This window comes from Notechis scutatus, chromosome 6, assembly GCF_049901735.1.
Source record: "Notechis scutatus isolate UNSWTSFEM ecotype Mainland chromosome 6, rNotScu1.2, whole genome shotgun sequence".
Lineage (NCBI taxonomy): Eukaryota > Metazoa > Chordata > Lepidosauria > Squamata > Elapidae > Notechis > Notechis scutatus.
This window is the reverse complement of record NC_142014.1, coordinates 68,474,956-68,498,685: the sequence shown is the minus strand read 5'-3', so window position 1 is coordinate 68,498,685 and position 23,730 is coordinate 68,474,956. Positions and strand designations below refer to the sequence as shown.

Genomic DNA, 23,730 nt, shown 5'->3' with positions numbered 1-23,730 from the left:
AACGTTGTGTAAAGTGAGAAAATGATGGACTTCATATTCAGGCTGTGATTAACCGGCAACTTTAAGAACTGTGGTCTTCAACTCTCAGAATTCCACAGCCAGCATGCCCTAGCAGGGAATTCTGGGAGTTGAAGTCCACAAACCTTAAAGTTACTGAGGTTGAAAAATACTGGTCTAGGAATATGAACAGGCTAGAGCAGGGATGTCAAACTCAAGGCTCAGAAGCCACAGCCAGCCCACGGGGCTGCCCTGGAAACAGAGAAGGACCGGCCTGTGGTATCTCTGCCAGCAAAAACAGAGCTCGGCCCTCCCTGGCTCCATTTTTGCTGGCAGAGAGTTGCAGGAGGCCGTCCCAGCCAAAAACAGAGGTCGGGAGCCCGCTTTCGCTGGTAGAGGACTGGGGCCACCACAGTTGCCCCTGACATCAAGCTGGCGATGCCCACCCCAGCTCCCGAGGTCAAACACAACCCTGATGCAGCCCTCAATGAAATTGAGTTTGACACCCCTGGGCTATTTAATTAATTAATTAAGCGTAAATTCAGAATGTACAGAGATACAAAACTACAGGGGAACACAACAGAAAAATTAGTTCGGACCCCTTGAAAGTTTATTGGCCTCATTTATTTTGCACCACTTCTGGTGCCACCATATAATCATCCACAACTGTTGCTTCCTGGGGCTGGTAAAGCAGAGGAAAGAGGAAAGGAAGGCCAATATGAGAGCAGAACTGTCTGTGCTTGAGCCAGTGTCCCATTTCCTGCCTTGGTATGTTGCTTTTTACGTTGGCTTGTGCACAGGGGTGGGATTCAATTTTTTTAACAACCGGTTCTGTAGGCGTAGCTTAGTTGGTGGGCGTGGCGTGGTAGTCATGTGACTGGCTGGGCGTGGCCAACTCAACATCACTCACATCAAGGCACACATCTCCTCGCCTGGCCCCTCATGACTGTGGAGATGTTGCAACAGTCGTAAGTGTGAAAAACGGTCATAAGTCACTTTTTTCAGTGCCATTGTAACTCTGAATGGTCACTCCACACAAGCAAAGTACCAGCAAAGGAGGGGGAAAAACTCCAGAGACGTTCCTGAGACAGGAAGTCTAGTCCTGCCAAGAATGTAATAAGAGTTAACTGAGAGGAACCCCAGAATGTTTCCTTCCTGCCTTCCTTAGAGGATTAGTCCAGTAATTTCTTCTAACAACCGGTTCTCCGAACTGTTTAGAATGTTAACAATTGGTTCTAGCGAATAGGTGCAAACTGGTAGAATCCCACTCCTGCTTGTGCACCTAGCAAAATAACAGATCATTTGGTTTGGGGAGAGGAATAGTTAAAAACTGCCCCTCCAGCCATTCTGAAAGAATGGGGTCCTCAGAGCTCAAGCTGAAACTTTACACAACTGTCTTCGCACTGTTTCTTTTGGAGTGCAGCTGAGTGCAAGTTAATTGGTTTAGTTAACTTAATATAAGGCAATGTATAGAGTGCATTATGCATTAGATTTCAGAAGCAGGTTTTGGAGGAGCTTTGATGTCTGTACCTAAAGGTTGGGATTCCGCATGTAATTTTGGGACCAGAGATTTTGCTGTTCTTTAATTAAGATTAAAAAATAATAATAACCATATGGAAACATTGGTGGATATCTTTGTATCAGATTGTAAATCTCAGCTGGATCTCTCCTTTGATTTTTTGTTCCCTCTCTCAGTATAATTTATGGCAATGCCAAAATCTCTTTTCTTTCCCAATCTCAGCCTGGAAAAAAAATGTATCCTTAAAATGCCCTAGAGGGTTCTCTAACCATGTACAACATGTTTTACCCCCTTGGCAAGTAGACTGCAGTTATTTAGGCTTCGTGCAACCGTGTCACCCACCACTTTCAATTACTTGCTTTCATTTTTCTAAATGGGCCACTAAGCCAGTAAGTTAACTTTAACAAGACTTCCACCCACCCAGCCTCCTGCTCTGCAGAATAAGCCTGTAGATGTGATTAAAGAAAATGAGCAAGTGAAGGAAATGTTAAAAAGCACTTATAAACAATAAGTCACTGACCAAGGCCTGCAGTCCCTGGCTGGTGTCCATATTACCTATTATGGTTAGCAAAATGCTTGACTATTTCCAAGCTTTGACAGGAGCCAAATTAATAGTTAAGCAAAATGCCACAGAGCCTTCTGCTCAGGCTTAAGAAAATTGCGGCCCAGAGTTGATAATTTCTTGTAAGGTATTGCTGTAGTTGTCCATTACAGTAAACAGAAAGCACAATTCTCTTGGCTGTCAGTGAAGAGAAACAGTAAAACAAATTCTTGTTACCATACAAGGAGTGAAGACTTCAAGGCTTGCTGTTGAGCAGTTTTCTTCTTGGAATTGAGAAGAATTCCAGAGGGCAAAATTTTAGTCATAATTGGTGGAAAACCTTTGACCGAAGTTTTATTTGGAAAGAGAAGAAATTTACTGAACAAAAATTTCACAGAAAAGTTTAGAAACACGCTCTATCTCCCATAATTTCTCTAAGAAGAGCATAGCGCAGAAATGTTTTTCTGCAAAGTCCAGAAAAGGATTCACACAATATCCGAAGCCAGGCTAAAATAGGATGACAGAAGTCTGTTCTTCTGTAGCTTGTTGGCAACCTAAACATTCTCTTACTTAGCACAGTGTCAACTTTAAGATGGGTGGAGTTCAGTTCCCAGAATTCCCTCACCATCATGGGAACTTCAAGTTGTTGAGGTTGTCCGAAACCCCGTCTTAGCATATTAAATGGATCAGACCATTGTGTTCAATCAGGGCTGTCAAACTTGCAGCCCGGATGCATCACTCGCTGGCCACGCCCATGCCCGGTTTAATGAAGGGGGGGGGAAGTCGTGATAAGTCATGTGATGCCACCGTGATGACGTGAGTTTGACACCCCTGTGTTAAACCATAACATGGTTGGATCATAGCCTGTTATGTAAATACAGCAATTTATTACTTTTTATTTGTTTAATGCTATGTATAGCCTACCTATTTCTGGCAGACCCTGGACAGGACATACATGTTTCAGGTGTGTTGTGTAAACTCAGACATTGTGAGGAGATACAAAACGGTAGCTAAGTGAAATGGGCTCCATGGTTATTACTTAGAGCAGATAAGAGAGAAAGTAAAGAGAAAAAATATGGCTGCTTCCTTGGCTGCCAGGGAATGGTAAATATGGTAAAAAGTGAATTTCAGAAGATTCCATCTTCATATGTAAAACATGGAGAAGATTGTTGGGCTTGCCAGGTCCTTAAGAGTTTCTGAAAAGACAGGAGACATTGGTTTCTCCATCTCTTCAGCCCAGGGGTGAGATCCGACCGGTGTAACTACTGGTTCAGTGATTTACGATTTGCTAAATGGTAAATTTAGCAAATGCTGTTAGAAAATGTCTCCTTCTAGGTTGGATCTCTTTTTAACAAGCTTCCACTCATTATTTCCTCTCCTGCTCTCTGGTGCTTTGGAGAACAAGTCAATTCCCTCTTCTCTGTGATAGTCCTTCAAGTACTGGAAGACAGTTATCATGCCCCCCTCCCCAATCCTTCTTTTAAGTAGGCTAACTCCCTCAACTCACAACTCACAGTGTTACAGAATTGCTTCTGTTAACACTGTGAGGGGAAAAAATAACTATGGAACACCGTGAGGAATCAGACTCAATTTTAAGCACTTATGCTTGAATCTTAGAAGGGGACTTGATAATTCTTAAGTCATCAAGAAAAAGAACTAAGAGGAGGTAGATTATCTATAACTCATATGATTAAATTTACCTAATTTAAGAGATGATGATGATGATGATGATGATGATGATGATGATGATGATGATGATGATGATAGCAAACTGCCTTTCCTCTAGAAGCTCAAAGCGGTTGAATTTACATATTTGGTCATCATCATATCAATAATCAAACATAGTCTGATTTAAGAAACAAGAACTGCCCCAAACCACTTCTTCTGTGTGGTCAAATGGGAGCTCAAACCTAGCTCTCCCCAGTACCAATCAAACATCTTAACATGAAAAACTCCATCTTATTTCACTGCCCCTCTAGTAAGTAAAACGTAGGCGTAAAAATGTTCTTTTCAGTGTGCTTCAGAGATTACTTCATTAGGCATGAGTGAAGACATCTGGTGTCCATACTTCTGGATGGGTGAATTCACTGAGTATTTATTGTCACAAGCTATCATTGATAGAGGCGTACGAAGATGGGACCAGCTAGCATGATAACTTTGTCTAAGATACTGCCTTGTTCTTGACATCTGCCCACTGATGTGCCACACACTTTCTGTGGGAATCAATAGCCTAAAATCACAAAGGAATAATTAGCCTAAAAACACAAAAGACTATTTATCCTATGTGACAATAATTCTACATCTATTCTCTTATTAAATGTATTGCCTTGAGAAAAGCACTGAAATAAAACCTCATTATAAATAGAAACAAACATGTGGAAAGCTAGGCCTCACGCCAGCAGTCAGCCTGTTCAGCAAATACTGGAGCTGTGGCACCAAGAAGCCAGGATTAATACTATTGCGAAAGTCTACCTACCTTCTGCCCATGTGTTTTTCTTTCTTCCTTCCTTCCTTCCTTCCTTCCTTCCTTCCTTCCTTCCTTCCTTCCTTCCTTCCTTCCTTCCTTCCCATTCCTCCCTCCTCATTCCCATCTCTCTTTCTCCTTCCTTCCTTCCTTCCCTTCTCATTCCTCTCCTTCCTTTCCTTCCTTCCTTCCTTCCTTCCTTCCTTCCTTCCTTCTCATTCCCATCTCTTTCCTTCCTTACTTGTCATTCCCATCTCTTTCCTTCCTTCCTTCCTTCCTTCCTTCCTTCCTTCCTTCCTTCCTTCCTTCCTTCCTTCCTTCCTTCCTTCCTTCCTTCCATCCTTTTACAAGGACAGCTAGTGCTCACCAAAACAGAGAGACAACTCAAGAGCAGAGAAATAGTCAGCAGCCTGGAAGATGACTGCCCTATAACCTGAGAAAAATGGGCTTGCCTTGAACTTGGACTTTCCAAGTCATGCACCAGTTTGTTAACTATTGCATCTACGGCTGCCTAGAATTAAACCACAGAGCACAGAGATTCCACAGAGCAGTGTTTCTCAATCTTAGCAACTTTAAGAGCTGTGGACTTCAACTCCCAGAATGCTCCAGCCAGTTGCCAAGATTAAGAAATATTGCAGTAGAAGAGTATCTTGGCTCCCGTTCTTTTCCTTCTTGTCCCTTTCTGACCTCCTTTTAGGCAGGCAGGCAATCACGGAGCCAATCATTAATGTTCAATAGCTGCCATTGTTTCTCTGCGGAAAGTTAAGCCTTGGAGTCTGCTGCCACAGATCATTATAATAATGATATTGTTGGGCACACAGCAAAGCCAGTAGTTCTCAGTTTTCTAGTCCCTCGGGCGTGCCGGAATTGGCTGCAGAACACAGAAAGAATTCTTCCCAAAACAGCTCTCTCAGCTGCCAGGTGGAAGAAGTTGCTACAAGGGAGGGTAACTTCCAACAGGTTGTTTTGTCAGTGTTGAATGCAACTCTCTTAAATAGTTACTCAAGTTCCCACCCTATGTTTTTTTTTCCCCCTTCATAATTACGCTTTGGCAATGACTCTTTAAAATTAGCAGATGCCACGTGCAGACATACCTGCTTCGGAGACAGGTCGGAGTGACCCATCAGGTATGTTGGAGACAGTTGATAAGAAACTGCAATTGTGTTGAAACGGTGCTGCGTGAAATCAAATTGATAAACTGAGGAGAAATGATTGTGTGAAACCATCTTGCCCCACCAGTGGTGGGATTCAAAAAAATTTACTACCAGTTCTGAGGGCATGGCTTGGTGGGCGTGGTAGAGGAAGGAGACTGCAAATTCCCCATTCCTTCCCCACTCCACTTACCTGCTTTCCAGCTCTGTTCTCCTGTGCAGGGCAACAAAAGAAGACCCAGCCGATCAGCTGTGACTCAGAAGGCAGAGAATAGATGGGGCCGGGCCCAGTCAGAGATGGTATTTGCCAGTCCTCTGAACTACACAAAATTTCCGCTATTGGTTTTCCAGAACTGATCTGAACCTGCTGAATACCCACCTCTGCCTCTCTCCTTGCTTAGTTTCCATCCATTGCTTCTTGTCCTGCCCTCAGGTGCTTTGGAGAATAATAATGCAGGTAAAAATACAATGAATATATAAGAAAACAAAACAAGCCTTTTCAGACTGCACTAGTCCACATTATATTATCAGAGGTGGTATTCAGCAGGTTCTGACCAGTTCTAGAGAACTGGTAATGGAAATTTTGAGTAGTTTGGGGAACCGGCAAATCCCACCTCTGACTGGAGATTTTACAGTATCCTTCCCCTGCCAGGCCCACCAAGCCATGCCCACAGAACCGGTAGTAAAAAAAATTGAATCCCACCACTGTATATCATGTCCATCTTTACATTAGAACCATGTAAAACACATATTTGTAATGTTTCTCCAACATCTTTCGAAGCCTTCTGAGATGAGCAGGCCATATTTACAAAAATTAGCCAAGAACCTCAACTCAGCCCATATTTTTCAGATACAGAAAGCCTTTCTTAAAAGCCACAGACTTTTATTGCCAAGAAGCTCCTCAGATTTAAAAAAATGTACACACACACAAAAATCTATTCAAACGAAACTTTCCACTGCCAGCCAGAATAATACCCCGCAGCCTTTTATCTGTGCCATAATGGTCAAGTTACATGAAAAGCAAGAATTTGCTTAGAAATGTCATATTAATGCATTTTGACTTGATTATTTTCTGAAAATATATCATTTCAGTTCTTACTCTAGAGAGGGGGGGCTTGGAACAAAGAAATCGGGTGGGGGATTGTGGTAGAGAGAAATTCCAATATTTTTTTTTAAGCGTCTGCCTGTTAAGAAAATCAAGATTTGGGTTCAGGAAAGTGTGCGTTTGTTAGAATAAGAATAGAGTAGAATAATTAACTTTATTATCACTTTAAATGTACACTAATCAATCGGCATACATTAAAATGAAATTTTGTTGCATACTCAATTACTCTCTTTTGCAGGGACATTCTGGGGGAAAATCAAGATGGATCCATGCCTGTGTAATCAAAGCCCTGTCCCTTTTCTGCCATCTTAACTTTTTTTAAACTTTTCCCACAAATGTCCTTGTCTCTACATTAATTGTAAAATCTATACATCGAACGTGTCATGTATAAAATAGTCATGTATGAATATGTCTTATTCCAGCCCATCAGTACATAACCCATGTAATACAGCCTCTGTTATATGGATGCCAAAGAAACCACAGACCATGTTCTCAAATTCTATAGAGTTTTCCTTACTATCTTATATCATGAGAACACATGAAGCCAACTCTCATGACCAAAAAGGTTAATCTCTTCAGCATTGCTTTTTTATATAATATGTTTTTTTTTATTTTTATACAATCATTCCAGTTGAACAGTGTGTTGTCTGGATTCAAGCATCTTTGCTAAATAATAATCAAAATTATAACATTCTTCATTACCCATTAATTCTACATATTTTATATAGTAATATCCACCTATTAATTATACTAATTAATTATACAATATTAACATGTTAGTCATCATATTAACTTATCATTTTTAACACATCCTCTTTATTTTGTTTCCCTATTTCTAACTTTCTATTATTTAACCATTGATAGAATAAATCCCATTATATAATTTGCTCTTTCTCTTTAATTGCCAATGTTAATCTATTCATTTCCGCACATTCTATTATTTTCCTAATCACATTCTCATCTGTAGGTATCTCTTCCCTCTTCCAATTTTGTGCAAATACAATTCTGGCCATAGTCAATATATGAATAAATATGCATTTTTCTTACTATATTCTTTGGATATAATCCCCAATAAAAATATTTCTGGTTTTAAATCAACATGTTGCATTGCTAAACTAGTATTTGCTACCCAGGATGGATGCATTAAAAGAGATTAGACAAAGTGGTTAAATTAATCAATGGCTGCAATAGTGATGACGAGATGTAGACAATATAAATATCACTGCTGGTGAATAGCAGTTGAGAAAGGATCAGTATGACCATTGTGGATATTTAATCTGCATGATCCAATCTGGGTTGGTCACCAGGACCAGAGGTTCAGTCTTCTGGTAGAGAGAAGTTCCCTGAAGATAGGATTGGAATTTAAGTCCAATCATTAGGAGGTCCATGATTTGCCAATTCTGGGTCTAAAAGAGACCAATCCAGGAAGCTTTGAATCTGCAATTCAATGTCCCTTAAATTAATAAAGTGGTTTGTGGAACAGCCCACTGTACAAAAATTGAGAAGGGCATTTGCCCCATCCTTTCTCAAAGTTCTTTCAGTCTTTGTGGTGTATGTTGTCCTTTCAGTCTATGTGGTGTAATAGGCAGAAATTTGTTCAAGGACTGTGGAAGCCTAAAACCCCCATCAACAATGAAGCTCATTAGATGACCTTATTTTAGACTGAATCTCCCATGTAACAAAGATAAAATGAAAAAAAATAAGGAAACTAGGGACACTATTTTGAGCTTTTTGGAGGAAAATAATGTGTGAATAGTATTCAGATTGGCTCCAGTAATCATGATTGGATCCATCAAGTTAGCTTGATGAAGCTAACCATGCTTCAACTGAATTGGATGAAGGTGAAACAACACCTCCTTTTCCTGGAGATTTTCTTAAGATTGATGAGGCTTTGAATAGAAATAGAGACCAATTTTCTTTTGAGGGGATCCGAATGAACCAAGGTGCCAGACTGCAATAATTTGGGAAAGAAGAAAAAGAGGAAATCACTACTCAATATGAAATTTTATAATCTTGAATTCTCTCCCCACCACTATTTGGCTGATACTTCAGAGTCTCATCTTGCAAAATGTTAATATCTTTCATTCCCAGAGTGGATATATCAGACTAATATCTCTGGTAATTCTGAGATATAATACATCTAAGGGATGCCAAGTTGGAGAAAGTTGGTTTAAACTTTAAGAAATGTTTCCACAACTTAGGTATTGTCCCATACTTCTCACTAGATGCAGTTCAGGCCAAAAGAACCATCCCTGCTTATGAGGTCCACTAAGCTTTATGGAACTTCATGTATGATTGAATTCTTACTCAGAATGATATTTAAAAAAAACTGGCATGCTTTAAGCAAGTCAAGAATGACTCTTTTAGGAATTATTTTAGTACAGGGAGATTATTTTTGTATACTTTTTTCATTGGCATAATTTTTGTGTTTCTCTGGGACAATAGCTAAGGAAATGATCTATTCCACAGGCCAACATCAACAGAAATCTTATAACTTTGAGAATGGAACAATCTAGTGACAGAATCATTTCAGGAATCTACTAAGTCTTTAAATAAATCTGCAAGTAAGTTTCTTCTTAGGAACACTTTTGTCTGAGGATCTTTCCACACTCAAGGGCTATGCTAATCTGAGACCGATGTTGAGAGCTCTGGTTTTCTTCAAGAGATACATTAGCCTTCCATAGAAATAAACTTCAACAGCCAAATATCTAAAAATAAAAACTCAATGGCCTATAATGGTGTTCCTTTAATATTTCATATCAACATCTTCTGCTTAAATCCCCATTCCAGGAAATATCTGTGGCACACTAATTTGATTAAATATCCTTTTTTCCTGCATATCTACAAAAATCTCCTAAGGATTAGCTCCATACTTCAGCTGTTTGTTAAAGTGCTGTTGAAAATACAAGTTCACCTGTACAGGGTTTTCTTCATCAAACCACATTTAGGGATACTGGTTCATAAAAGATCCACACAACTTTTTATTCTATTCTTGTAAAACAATGCTTCAAAGTTATGAATAATTGTCACAATCACTTGGGGAACGTAGTCAGGGAGAACATAAACTTGGTGCTTTCACACATTAGAGTTGGATAGTCATGCTGAGAGGGGAAGGACAAGTTTTCCATAGGTTTAAATCAAGAAAGTAAAAGTAATGAGACAATACTAAGATAAAACTGAAATCAGAGTAAAGGTGAAGAAATAAAAAAAATAGCCTTCAGTCTGAAGCACCTTTATAGAGTGATACAATTTATTATTTCTACAGTACTTTTCAGGTGAAAAATACTTAATGAAGTATTTGTTAAGTATTTTGCTTAGTGGCAGAATTAGGTAATCCATAATCCCATTGAAAAGACAAAAAGAAGACTGGTTTTCAATTAAATTTTAGATTCAGACTGAGTGATAAAACAGATATGTATATACTTCATGTGTTGAAATTTATATCTCCAATTACTGAAGCAGCAATGTTGAGGCCATGCAAACCATAGGCATCAAGAGATCAACCTTTCTTCAACCTTGTTTCTTCCTGGACTTCACCCATCATAATCCACCACCATCACCCCCCAAAAAATTGCCAATTATGTTAAAAATATTTGGATAACATCTACTTAAGGAAAGTTAGATAGGTTTGTAGATAAACATAGGTAGATTAACCAATCATCTAATTTTGGATGGAATAGCCTCATGAAACCCATAAAGATCACATTTCCAAAGAAATCCCATCCCATTGCTGAAAAACATACAGTACATGAGAAGGGAAGGTATGATTCATATAATAAATACATGCATGAAAATAAGATCAGAAAAACGTTAAGAGTATGTCTTCTTGGGAGTAGGGATGAAAAATTGGTTAGAAGTCAAGACATCAAAGGGTGATTATTATACCATGTTTGTTTCTCAAGACTTCAGCTAAAACTTTTCAGAAGAAATATGCAATAAATAATAGTTTGAAAGGAGGAGGAACAGTGGAATTATACCACAATACCAGTTGCACCTTTGATTGGATATGAAGTTATTTTCTACTGTAGAGTTCCCAAAGACATTACCTGTTGCTCAATGGTGGGATTCAAAAAATTTTACTACCGGTTCTGTGGGTGTGGCTTGGTGGGCGTAGCTTGGTGGGCGTGGCAGGGAAAGGAAACTGCAGAATCCAATTCCCTCCCCACCCCGCTACTCTGCTTTCCAGCTCTGTTCTCCTGTGCAGGGCAACAAAAGAAGACCCAGCCAATCAGCTGGGACTCAGGAAGCAGAGAATAGATAAGGGTGTGGCCTGTCAGAGGTAGTATTTGCCGGTTCTCTGAACTACTCAAAATTTCCGCTACCGGTTCTCCAGAACTGGTCAGAACCTGATGAATACCACCTCTGCTGTATAGCTACAAAAATCTAGTTGATCAATAGCTGATAACAAAGATTAGAGATTTTTTTAAGAAGCAGCCCATATTTCATAGCACTAGCTAATGTTTCATAATGAAACTCTAGGTAATGACAATTAATTAAAATTCTATTGTAATGTAATCTATTTTTTTAATCTAAGATTTGGAAAATATTAAGATATTTTATATACAAGTTGCACATTTAAGCAAATTGCTTAAAATATAATTACCTAATTCCTGCAATACACTTATTGCGATCAGCCACTAATCAGTCAATTCTTACTGGAGTTCTGGTAGCAAATGCTAACAGAAATCAGGTGACCTTTGGCCTGATTGACCTCATTGATCTTCAGTCTTATTTATGACTGAGACAACTTCTGTTTGGATTTAACCCTCACCATCAAAACTAGCAGACTAACCAATTAAGTCATTTTTGGTTTTCCTACGTTTATTACCCTCTTCATTGGTCCAAACTTAATGAGCCTCAGTGGCGCAGTGGTTAGATTGCAGTACTGCAAGCTACTTCTGCTGACTGCTGGCTGCCTGCAATTTGGCAGATCAAATCTCATGAGGCTCAAGGTTAACTCAGGCTTCCATCCTTTCGAGGTGGGTAAAATGAGGATCCAAATAGTTGGAGGCAATATCCTGACTCTGTAAACCGCTTAGAGAGGGCTATAAAGCACTCTAAAAGAGTATATAAGTCTAAGTGCTATTGCTATTGTGAGAAGAGGCCAATATGTCTGATTACATTGAGAAAGCTGTAGCCAAGTGGCCACTGCGCTTCAGCCCAGTGTCCTTTAAAGCAGGGGTCCCCAACCACCGGTCCGCGGACCGGTACCGGTCTGTGGAACAAATCCTACCGGGCAGCTGGTTTGCTGGTGCCACCATCTTGTTTTGATGAAAAAGTGCTTCCGGTGAGCTTTTCCGGGTAGAAAGCTCACTGGAAGCACTTTTCATCAAAACAAGATGGCGGCGCCAGCGCTTCTGGTGAGCTTTGCCATTTCTACCGGAAAAGCTCACTGGGCGCTGGGCCGCCATCTTGTTTTGATGAAAAAGTGCTTCCAATGAGCTCACCGGAAGCACTTTTTCATCAAAACAAGATGGCAGCGCCCAGCTGATGCCGGCACCGGGCCGCGGCGCCCAGCTGATGCCGGTACCGGGCCGCGGCATAAAAAGGTTGGGGACCACTGCTTTAAAGTGTCTACTCTTTCATTTTCTTATGATTCTTTAGAGTTGGATGTAGGACATGGATTTCAAATAGAGACAGTATGTCCATGTTCTAAGTCCAGCTCACTGTAAAGAACCTTTAGATGCTTCAGAAGCTATGGGGAGCAGAATGAAAAGTAATTACTGAGTGCCATAGAAGTGTGTGGAGATATACAAATGGACAGTATAAAAAAGAATGGTTGGTTAGAGAAGAGACAAAGTGGAAGAGGCTGTGGAAGGAGAAAATCCATATCAGAAACTGACTGCTACAAAAAATGAGCCTTGGGACCACAATATTCTTGTTCATGAATATTGTTAAGAGCATAATGGTACAGTGGTTAGAATGCAGTATTTCAGACTAATTTTGCCAACTGCCCGCAGTTCAACCCTGACTGGCTCAAGGTTGACTCAGCCGTCCATCCTTCCAAGGTCAGTAAAATGTGGACCCAGATTATTGTAGGGCAATATGCTGACTGTAAGCCACTTAGAGAGGGCTGTAAAGCACTATGAAGCCATTTATAAGTCTAAGTGCTACTGCTATTGCTAATGGTTTAAGCTACCCAGAACTGTGGTTCTAAAGCAGAAAGCCATACAAATGAAAATATTATTAATAATTATTATTAATAAATTATTAATAAATTAATTAATAAATATTTTTAACAGGAGAAAATGTTGCAAAATGTTCTATGCAAAGAGATCAAGCAACAGTTAAGATTAAAAGAGAATATACAGAGCAGTATTTGATGAAAATTAAAGAAAATGATTAGGAAGTGGATGAAGATAATGAAATAATGGAATTGGATTTTTAAAAGGACTACGTAGGTTTTAGAGACATATGCGGGAACAGAAAAAGAATGAAACTGTTTTTACTACAAACCAAAAGAAGTAGAAGATGGTGTGAAAATCCTTGTTGAAAAAACAAAGGTTGCAGGTGTAAAATATAACTGGAAAACTTTAAATGGTGAGTGTGATTTGCTTATGGGATAGCTGTGTTTCATGATTATACAGTATAAAATTGCATCTGTGCCTGACTATTGAAAAAATGTTATTATTGTTCTCTTACACAAAGAGAAAGGTAGTATCATGCCCTTGTCAGAGTTTGAATCCGAGGAGGAAGCTGGACAGCTGACAGGGAATGGGAGTATGACTCCGTTGGCTGTGGAGGAGGTTGGGTAAGGGCAAAGTCTGGTTGGGCAGAGCAGGGAAGAGATAGAACAAGGGAGAGGGAGTTCAGAGGAAGAACCAGGCCCATCCCCTCTTCATCCTAGGGCACACAGGGAGAAATAGAGAAGAGAGCACTGTGGGTTGCGTGGCTTACGGGGAAAGAAAGGGTCCTGATTTCTTTCATTAGCCACAGCTGGGAAGACAGTTAATAAGAAAGGCAGGCTGCGTGCGGCAGGCTTCTGGGAGCAAACATGACTTTATCCTGTGCTGTCGTGACTTATCTGTGTTCCTGGCATCTTCCCAACTGTGTGAGTTTTGCCATTCCTTCAAGTCTGAAATTCTTGCTCCTGCCCTGCCAAACAAATTACTTCAGTTTGGCTCATTTGGACTTTAAGTTACAGTTTGTGTTGCTCATGTTTTGGACTTAAGTTTCTGCAATCAAAGGCTGTTCCTGAGAGAGTTTTTCTCCAGCCAGAAGGTGGACATTGGGGCAAAGTTGGAGATAATAAAGGGACTCTTATTGTTTATCTGACTGTGTTGCGTTTGTGCCATGCCCCAGGTCAGCACAGGTAGCAAGAATGAATGCAAAAATTACAGGGGAATAAATTAAGTGTGCTTGGGAGGATGTTTGCCAGAATTTGAACAAAAACATATGAGATGACAACGAGCAAAATTTGGGAAACACAACATGGCTTTATTCCAGGTAGGAGTGTGCACAGATCCAATTTTTGCTTTTCAGATAGTCCCTGAGAAATATACAAATGTGGAGAAAAAAAGTTTATTGTGTGTTTGCTGATTTAGAGAAAGCTTACAATAAAGTGCATGAACTTGAATTATGGAATTCCTTGCCTGAATTGGAGGTGGGTTGATGAATGTGATAAGAGCAGTGTATAATCTGTAAAGCATCTGTGAGACTCACTAGAATGTTTGGCAAACGGATCAACCTTGAGCAGGAAGGATATATGATGTCCTCTTGATTATTTATGGAAAAATGTAAAAGAAATGTTTTCTAGATGAAAATATGGATGCATACGCTCATTTGTATGGAGATGATACCATGTTGCTCACTGAGGTTGCAGATTTCATGAATTGTACGATTCTGTAAAGTATATGGAACTGCAAATCAATGTACTAATTTTATTAATGTACTAATTTGCAAGAGAAAATAAGGTGAAATATTGGTAGGCCATAATATGAATTTGTTTGGGTTTTGCTTAGCACTTTTTATTTTATTTATTTAACTAGAGAATTTATATGGTTTTCTACTAACTCTCAGTGACTCTGGGTGGCTTACTTTTTTTAAGGCAATATACAAACAGTAAAAACACACAGATAAATGGATGGATGGGTAGATAGACAGACAGACAGACAGACAGACAGACAGATAGATAGATAGACAGACAGAGATACAGATAAACAGACAGACAGATAGATGAGAGAAACAGAGAGATAGAGATATGATGATGATAATAGATTAGGTAGATATTAGACAGATGATAAATGATAGAGAGATAATAAATAGATTAATAGATAGTAGATAGATGGTAGATAAATGATAGATGATAGGTGTAGGTGTGGATGGGTGTGGATGAGAGAGAGAGAAGTGATAGATAGATAGATGATAGATAGATGGTTGGATGGATAGATAGATAGATAGATAGATAGATAGATAGATACAGGTAGGTAGGTAGGTAATGATAAGTAATAGATAGATAGATAGATAGATAGATAGATAGATAGATAGATAGATAGATTTGTTTTGTAAATATATCCATGGATATAATGGTCACGTGTAGCTGTAGCCTCAGGAACACTGCTGCCTTGGAACTATGTGTGATTCCAACCAGTTATGGTTATTTGACTATAAAACCATTGATTACTACAGGTTGGAATCCAGTACAGAAAAATAATACTGATTGCTGGTCTCCCTCTCCCAATGAATTGTAATGAGGATAATTTCTGGGGCAAAGCTCCAAGGAATATGTTACAACTCAGCTCTGTCCTTCATCAAAACCCTGCCTTAGATGAGAAGCAACATGACTCTCTTTTGTTCCCAACCCTAAGACAATATGTACTCCTTCCTATCACCCTTCCTCTTCTCCCTTCCTTTTGTGGCTGTCACGTTTTCTCTGGATCTGTTGTAGGAAGAAAGCCTGCCTATAAATGGAGCTAATAAATCCTCTGGCTCCTATGATCTGAAAGGAAGATCAGGCATAGCATAAATCTTCCCTTATCATATTGAATTTTACCCACAGTGCAGTCCAACAGAAGATAGAATTTTGCTTCTTTAAAGAAGAGACGTGGCATGGACAATTCCTTGGTTTTATTGAGTTTCATTTCTGGCCAAAAGCAACTCTTTTTTTTTTCAACATGGAAGCCAAATTATTCTTGGAATTTTCCATATTCCAAGACGCCATGATGAGTTGCCTTGTTTTTCTTCTTTTGTAGCATCCCTACGATCTGCTCCTGCTGATTTTCGAGATATTCCACTAAAAGCAAGAAATACAATCCTAGATCACAGGCACTCCTCTTGCCTCTGAGGGTGAAAATATCCCTTCTTTCTCCACAAAAGAACATTGTGTTACTCCCAATTAAATTTACCTTGCACGATAAGAAATGGAATTCCAAACACCCAAGGATTCCAGAGTAGCAGGAACGTTCTCATAATTGAATCTATCCCAATGAAAAGGAGACAATGGATAAGTGCAGCTTGACAGCTCTGTGGGAATCTTCTGAAATTCTCATGACTTGTTATTCACAAAACCTATGCAAACGTTATTCACAAAACCTATGCTCGGTACCTCCCTTATTAATACAGATAACCCCCAACTTATGACCATAACTGAGCTCAAAATTTCTTTTCCCTAACCCTTATTCTAAGTGAGTCATTTGTTAAGTGAATTTTGCCCCATGTTATGACCTTTCTTGTCGCAGTTGTTAAGTGAATCGCTGTAGCTGCTCAGTTAGTAACATGATTGTTAAATGAGTCAGGCTTCCCCGATCGACTTTCCTTGACAGAAGATCACAAAAGCTGATCAAGTCAGTTGCCAAGTGTCTGAATTTTGATCATGTGACCATGGGAATGCTGCAACGGTCGTGTCAAAAATGGTCATAAGTCAGCTGTGTAAACAATTGGACATTAGATGGATCACCAGGCATCCTCAAATATAACTCACGGTTATGTCGAGATCCATCTAATGTCCAATTCTTTGCACAGCTGACTTCATAGTGTAAAAGAATAGTGATCTTTCATCCCATAATGAAGGAGCAAGGGGGTGAGGCACCAGCACACTGCTGGGGTCCAGGCAAGAGTGAAGGAACCTCCCCCAACCCCACCAAAGGTCAATTCAGTAACCAATCAGTATTACAGATGTGACCACATGACATGAACTACATTTCCCAGGATACATTAACTACATTTACCATGAGGCATTCCCTTAAGGGGACAGCTCCCAATTCTAATTTAACTAACTCAATTCCAATTACCTATATACTGTCTGGACAGCACAGTGTTTAATTCTCTCTTATTCCAGATGCTTTGTCTCACCCACACCGAACACCTCCTACACATCCCAATATCTCGAATTAGCCCTCTTTCCAAAAGTATCACAAAGTAAGACTTAACATACAGCTTGTTGCTTGGTAAATAGTCCCAGCTTTCCTCAATTGTTCAAATGTGCTGGTTGGAATTATGGCCAAAGTTTTTGATGGCTGAGAATTACAAAAATTGCAGTTAGATGCTTTGGAAAGTAGCAGCATGGAAAGGGCTAATATATACTAAGGCAGCTTAATTTGGGACAGTTTTTTAAAACAGATGGGACTGGTGTGATAGCACATTATATCAAAATTGGGAAGATCCAGGTTCAAATCCCTGTTCTGCCATAAAGTTCACAACATAATCTTGGGTATTAATCTAATGTCATTGCACGTTTGTTGGTTAGCCATATAAATTTGTTTAATAAATAAATCCAGTTTAATGTAAACATAAATGCAATGAATGTTTATTTAACTGGTTGCAATTATCATTATTATTAGACTTGGTAATTTTTCCCATTTGTCATATAAATAGCAGTAGTAGTGCTTTACAGAACTCTCTGGACAGTTTACAATGTCAGCACATTTCCCCCAACAGTCTGAGTCCTCATTTTATCAAACTCAAAAGGATGGAAAGCAGAGTCCACCCTTGACCCCCATTAGGATTGAACACCAGACTATGGACAGAGTTCACCTGCAATACTGCATTCTAACCACTGCGCCACCAGCAATAAAAAACTGATGTTTTTCAAAATAAACGGAACCGTTTGGTACTGCATCTCCCTCCTTGCTATTCCTAACCCTTAAACCTGGAAATGTGACTGGAAGTTACCAAGTCCAAAATACTAGGAGGAACCAAGCTAAGAATGTTTTGGAAGTTAGAGACAAATAAATAAAGTGACATGTGAAGACATATGGCCTACTAGCCAATAACCAACTAGGAGGAATGGTGAATGGTTAGTGATTATTTATGTTAAGAACATCATTACAATACCCTAGTGGTTGCTTATGTCATATTACCTCAACTTTGATGGGACATTCTATCTGTCTGTCTATCTATCTATCTATCTATCTATCTATCTATCTATCTATCTATCTATCTATCAATACTATCCTCTGACAATATGCTATGATGACACAGAAATGCAGGAGAAGGAAGCCAACTAGCTCCCTCCTGCACTAAACTCATATGCTATCATAAGCACGTAAGGCAGTGCTTTTCAACCTTGGCAACTTGGACTTCATTGGTGAACATAGCTGGCTAGGGAATTATGGGAGTTGAAATCCATACATCTTCAAGTTGCAAAGGTTGAGAAACACTGATATAAGATATTTGAACTCCACAGCTATACATTCTTCAATGTAAGACCCTGAACTTCTTATTACTTTATTTTCTGTAGAAAAATAAATGCCCTTTGTTCTCAAATTAGCATTAGTGCTTCTCCTCCTCCTCCTCCTCCTTCTTCTTCTGTGGTGGCCTTAGCTATTGTTAATTGATGTTGTTCTAGTGTGTCTTTGATGTTGTATCTCCGTCCCTGTCCTATTGTTTCTCTTATTCCTCTTTTATTTTTCTTATATGTACCCATTTCATGTATTCACAACTATGTATACACTTATACTTATTATCTTGTAAACAATTGGCAAATCAAATAAATAAATAAAAATAAATAAATAAATCTTCTTCTGGTTCTGTCTCTTGTTTTTTCACCTTCTCTTTTTGTTTAGCATTAGTTAATATGACACTTAAGTCAAAAGTTACTTTTGACTTAAGCAAAGCTAACCAATAGTCTATCCAGCAAGCCACTCTGTACAAGTCAGCTAGAAGAAATATATCTGCTGATCATATATATTAAAAAATCCAATTAAGTGAGAAAAGGGTGGGAAAGTTCATATGGAGTCTTGCATTTCAGATGGATCTTGAACTCTTACTTGTTGCTTTGAAGTGTGTCAGACATTCCTTGATATCTTTCACTGCATAAGATGCCGTATGTCTGTTTCTGATTAGATAATTGACATAAAAGTATGCTAAACAAATACCAGTCTCTTAAAATAAACTGTAGAGGTCTATGAACTTTGCAGAATGCATGTAAGAAGTCTTTCTTCAATGAAAGATCATTCTGTGAAAAATCAGGTATTTGGCAGGATTGTGCGTGTGTATCAATTCAGCATCAAAGGCATTTTTTAAAAAAATGGAAAATATTATTTAGATGACTTTTAGCCATCTCTTAAAATGGCAGCTTTCCTCTAAGGCAAAAAAAACACAAACTGTCTTAAATCCATCACAGATACTTTAATCATGTTATCCATGAATCCAATTGCAAAAGACACGGTCAGATGTATTACGCAAATATCAGGGACACAGCTGGAAACTTACAGCTAATTCTAGAAAGTCATTTTCATTCTACGGGGGTCAGTAATATAATCTCATCCATAGGAAGGGATTTTACAGGCCACCTATTACAGCATCATCTATACCTACCATCTCCATGATCTCAAAATGGACTAATATTATATGACAAGGAATTCTGGAAATCCAGTGCAATTGGAGGACAATAGGTTAGAAAATATATATGGACTTGCAAGAACCCTTCTAAGTTTGGGGGCAGGATTTTTTTCTCACCACCCTGAACGTGCTGGGGCTTCAATCTGGAACAGTTTACCTATACTTAGAAAAAATTCAGCCTTCCGCAGTACTCAATAAAGTTCTTGGCCAGGGGTTAGATTAGAGGATGGTTACAATGATCATGAAACTATATTTAATTTAAATAGCATTTAATCACCTGCAGTCTGAAATGGGATATCCCAGTCATTGGTTTATCACTTCATTAATTAGAATGATGCTAAATGATATTAGGATGGATAGATAGATAGATAGATAGATAGATAGACAGATAGATAGATAGATAGATGACAGAGAGATAATAAATAGATTAGATAGATGTTAGATGATAGATAAATGATAGATGTTAGATAATAGATGTGTGTGTGTGAGAGAGAGAGACATAATAGATAGATGTTAGGCAGATGATCGGTAAATGCTAGATGATAGATAGGGGTGTATATGTGTGTGTGTGTGTGAGAGAGAGAGAGAGAAGAACCATAGTTAAATTCAGTTGAGTGGTTTGGGTATGTTTTTAATATAGATGTAATATTCACAGAGCATTTCATCAATAACATATATAATAACCAAGCATTAGCGATCCGATTATAAACAGAAAAGCACACAAATATCTTTGAAACTAACATGTGTTTCATCCACCTTGGCAAATGAAGATTATTGACTAATACAATTCCAAACTCTCCGTTGTTACACCCATACACTGGGGAGTGGAATCCCTTAGAGTTGTGATGTGATGAAAAGCTGACATCCCAGAATATTAAAACAAAGTTGGTATTTTTTATATATTAAATTCTTCTTTAGGGTCTTAATACTTATGCGGATTACTGTTTCTTTGAGGAATCTTTCTGGAATGCTTCCCCAAAGAATTTAGTTAAATTCTAATTAAAGATCTAAAAGATGAGAAAAGATTTAGAGATGAGAAAGGCTTACTCAAAACTTGGGTTTATTTATTCTGTTCCTTTCAGAATCCACAAGTTACCTTTTGAAAAGGGCTTTATCAAGATGGTGTGCAGCCAAATGCTCTAAAAATTAAAAAAAAAAGCTGTATAAAAATAGATTGATTGAGCACTCTCAAAGTTAAGAGCCAAGGGCTCCTAAGATATACAATTCAATGATGAGATCTGAGCTTTCATTCCTCTGACACAAATATAATTTCCAGCACTTTCTTTAGAAGCCCAAGAGCTTGACCAAACTAAGTGAAATAAAATTAGCATGCATTGAAACCAAATCAACATTTGCAATGCGGATGAGTCTGCTGTTCTTGCAAATTATCTTGGAACATCAAACAAACGCAACAAAAAAGCAGACCAAAAAAAAAAAAAAAAACCCCTAGAAGAGGATTAGTCCAAATATTTGATAAGGACATAAAATATTGGTCTAATACTCACAGGACTGAAATTGTATGCTAAAGGAAACAGTAATACTCCCAGTTTTGTCTGAACGCTTTTAATCTTAAATATATCAGTATGCTGCATATTTGCCAGTGGATATTTGTGCATATATCCCGTTCCAGGGAAATTTTATAACTGCTGAAAATGGGGCTCATTGTGTCTTATTTCTTCTGGCATTTTTCTTCCACATTAATTGAAGTGGCGGCAACAAGGGGGGAGTTAACACGACAATATTTGAAAACAAGACCTTACCAAAAAAAGCACATTTTAAATGTGGTTTTATTTAATGTTTCAGAAAAAAAATTAAAATAATAATAAAAGCCCAGCAGCAGTGCAGGATAACCATGCAACTTTCCACCTGGTGTATATTGAACCTCACAACCTGAAAGTAAAATCATGTTTGTTAGGACCAGTTTGGCCCTTGATGCAAACTTGTCCTCTGTCTCAAACCTAAAATACAGTTCCTACTACCAACGACAGTGAAGAGAATTCATGTACTAAATGTACAAGTCTGAGAACAATCTGTAGCCTGATCCTGCAGCTAGGAGATTGTGTATGTGTGTAATATATATATAAAAAGGGAAGATATGTATGAGGGTCCCTTGGTGCTCTCTGAGCTTGCTTGTTTTCTTGCACATCTTTTGTTACCCTAACTAGGTAATATCATCAATCAATTAATCAATCTATCAATCAAAGTGAGCAATACCCTGTTGGCAGAAATGTCCATCTGGGTTCATTTCCAAGAGGGAAGAAAGACACTGGAAACATGGAGACTGCTTGGAAGGATGGTTTAATGGTGGACAGCAGGACCACATGATTTGAGGTCCTGGGCAAAATGGAGCACATGGGTGAGAGAGGAAGAGAGATTTATACCATCTGTTGGGCTTTGAACTTGCTTCCTGTTCCTGTGGCAAGAAATGTATCCTGATTAACCAATCAGGCTCCCATGTCAGACTCCCATGGGGCCATGCACGGGTAACTAACTTTGTAGGTTGTCTTGAGTCCCAGTCTTGGTTGAATCTTGCTGGGTGATGTAATGAAGGAGCTTTGGGCAATTCCTTTTATGGTTTAATGGCTTTGTCCTGGTGTGGATTTTGAGTGAGGGCTAATCCTATCACCCTGGAGCTGAAGGACTTTTTTTTTTTTTTTGAAAATTTTATTTGGGTTTTCACAAAAACAAAATACAAATAAAACATCTTTTTTGAAAATAGCATGGTCCCAGGTTATCACTTCTTCATACAGATACAAAACTCAATTTCATGCTCATTTTTATATTCTATTCCATATCTTATTACCATTTTATATTTTCTACATAGTTTTTCCCCTCTTCTAATTTTCTCAACTTTGTTTTAATTATCTCAATTCAAATCATTATATTTATACTTTTGTCTGTCCTGTTACAATTTCACATTATCTTTTCTTATTAAGCAAATTTTTCCCTGTATTTACCAATTAGAGTATGACACCTTTATATCCTTTAATTTTATCCATTCAAGCTCTTATTTAAGCTTCAATATATAGCTTTAAGATTATAGCATTCAATATAATACATAACTTCTGGTTTGAGCTTCTTCGGTGACAGACTGAAACCTCATCTCTCCGAGGCTTCGATCCGTGCTCGCCACTGGAGCACCCCGAACCGGCTGGTTTCGGGGCTAAGCCACCCCGTAGAGGTGGTGAAGAGGGAGGAGACTGCCTGCAGGGTTGAGGAGAGCCGCATCTTTCCTCCCCAGCTGGCCATTACTCCCTTTCCCGAAGGCGGTTGTAGTGGTGGTCAGAAATGGCCACCACAAAGAAGAACTCGATCGGAAAAGAATGTGCAGGAGGAAGATAAGAAGAGAAAGTTTTGGTTGACCAGGTCAAACAGCAAAAGCAACAAATAAGGTACCCTGGAATTTAAACTTAACAACATTGTTCCCAAAGAAGATTTTGAAGCTGCGAAGGAGAGAGAGAAGGGAAAGGATTAGGTTTTTTTTTCTTCACTTCCTTATACTGACAGCTCAGAGACTTAAGCAAGAAACTGGAAAAAAAATCCACTTTGACATTAATAGGCATCTAAGCTGAAAATAAAAGTCAAAGGGATAAATAAAGATTTCTGGACATTTAAAAGTTTTTAAAAGCTGGAAAGAAGAAAAAAAAAGAATAGAAGGGCAGGATCTGGAAAAATGGAGGAGACTGCCTGGAATTAAGGAATGATTTATAAAAATATAATTGAGAAATATGGGGGGGGAAAGAATTAACTATGGAAGGTTTATAAGTGTTCCCAAGGAAATATGATATTCAATTGAAAAGAAATGTTAAAGATGTTAAGATTTTAATGCATATTAATGATAGAATTGAATTGGAATGGAATGTGTTTTATTTACATATATATATAATTTTTTCTTTTTAAGAATATAGTGTCTATTTTAAGAACTGCCATGATTGACTTAACAAGTGTGGAAAGAAAGATTGTAACAATGGAGTAAAATTCACTGAACCGCTGTCTCACTTAGCAATACAAAGTTGGGCTTAATTGTAGTCGTACGTCGAGGACTACCCATAGAAGCTTCGGTTGTGAAGACTCCATGAAGGTACAATGAGTTCTTTGTTTTGAACTCTCACTGAACCATTAAACACAGAGATCCAGTTACCTGATCCGGGTTGCAGAAATCAGGATAAATCT

General features: G+C 38.5%; 1 protein-coding gene across 8 annotated transcripts in view; it reads right to left on the bottom strand.

Moving 5' to 3' along the window:
- The window catches only part of CALD1 (caldesmon 1), a 258,563-nt gene that overhangs the window by 175,212 nt on the left and 59,621 nt on the right, over positions 1-23,730 (bottom strand). The window contains exon 2 of one of the 8 annotated variants that reach the window (XM_087968678.1): positions 16,122-16,193. The exons of the other annotated variants lie outside the window; for them this stretch is intronic. The gene's annotated coding sequence lies outside the window, so the exon portion shown is untranslated. The remainder of the gene's footprint in view (positions 1-16,121; positions 16,194-23,730) is intronic. 8 annotated transcript variants of the gene reach the window in all.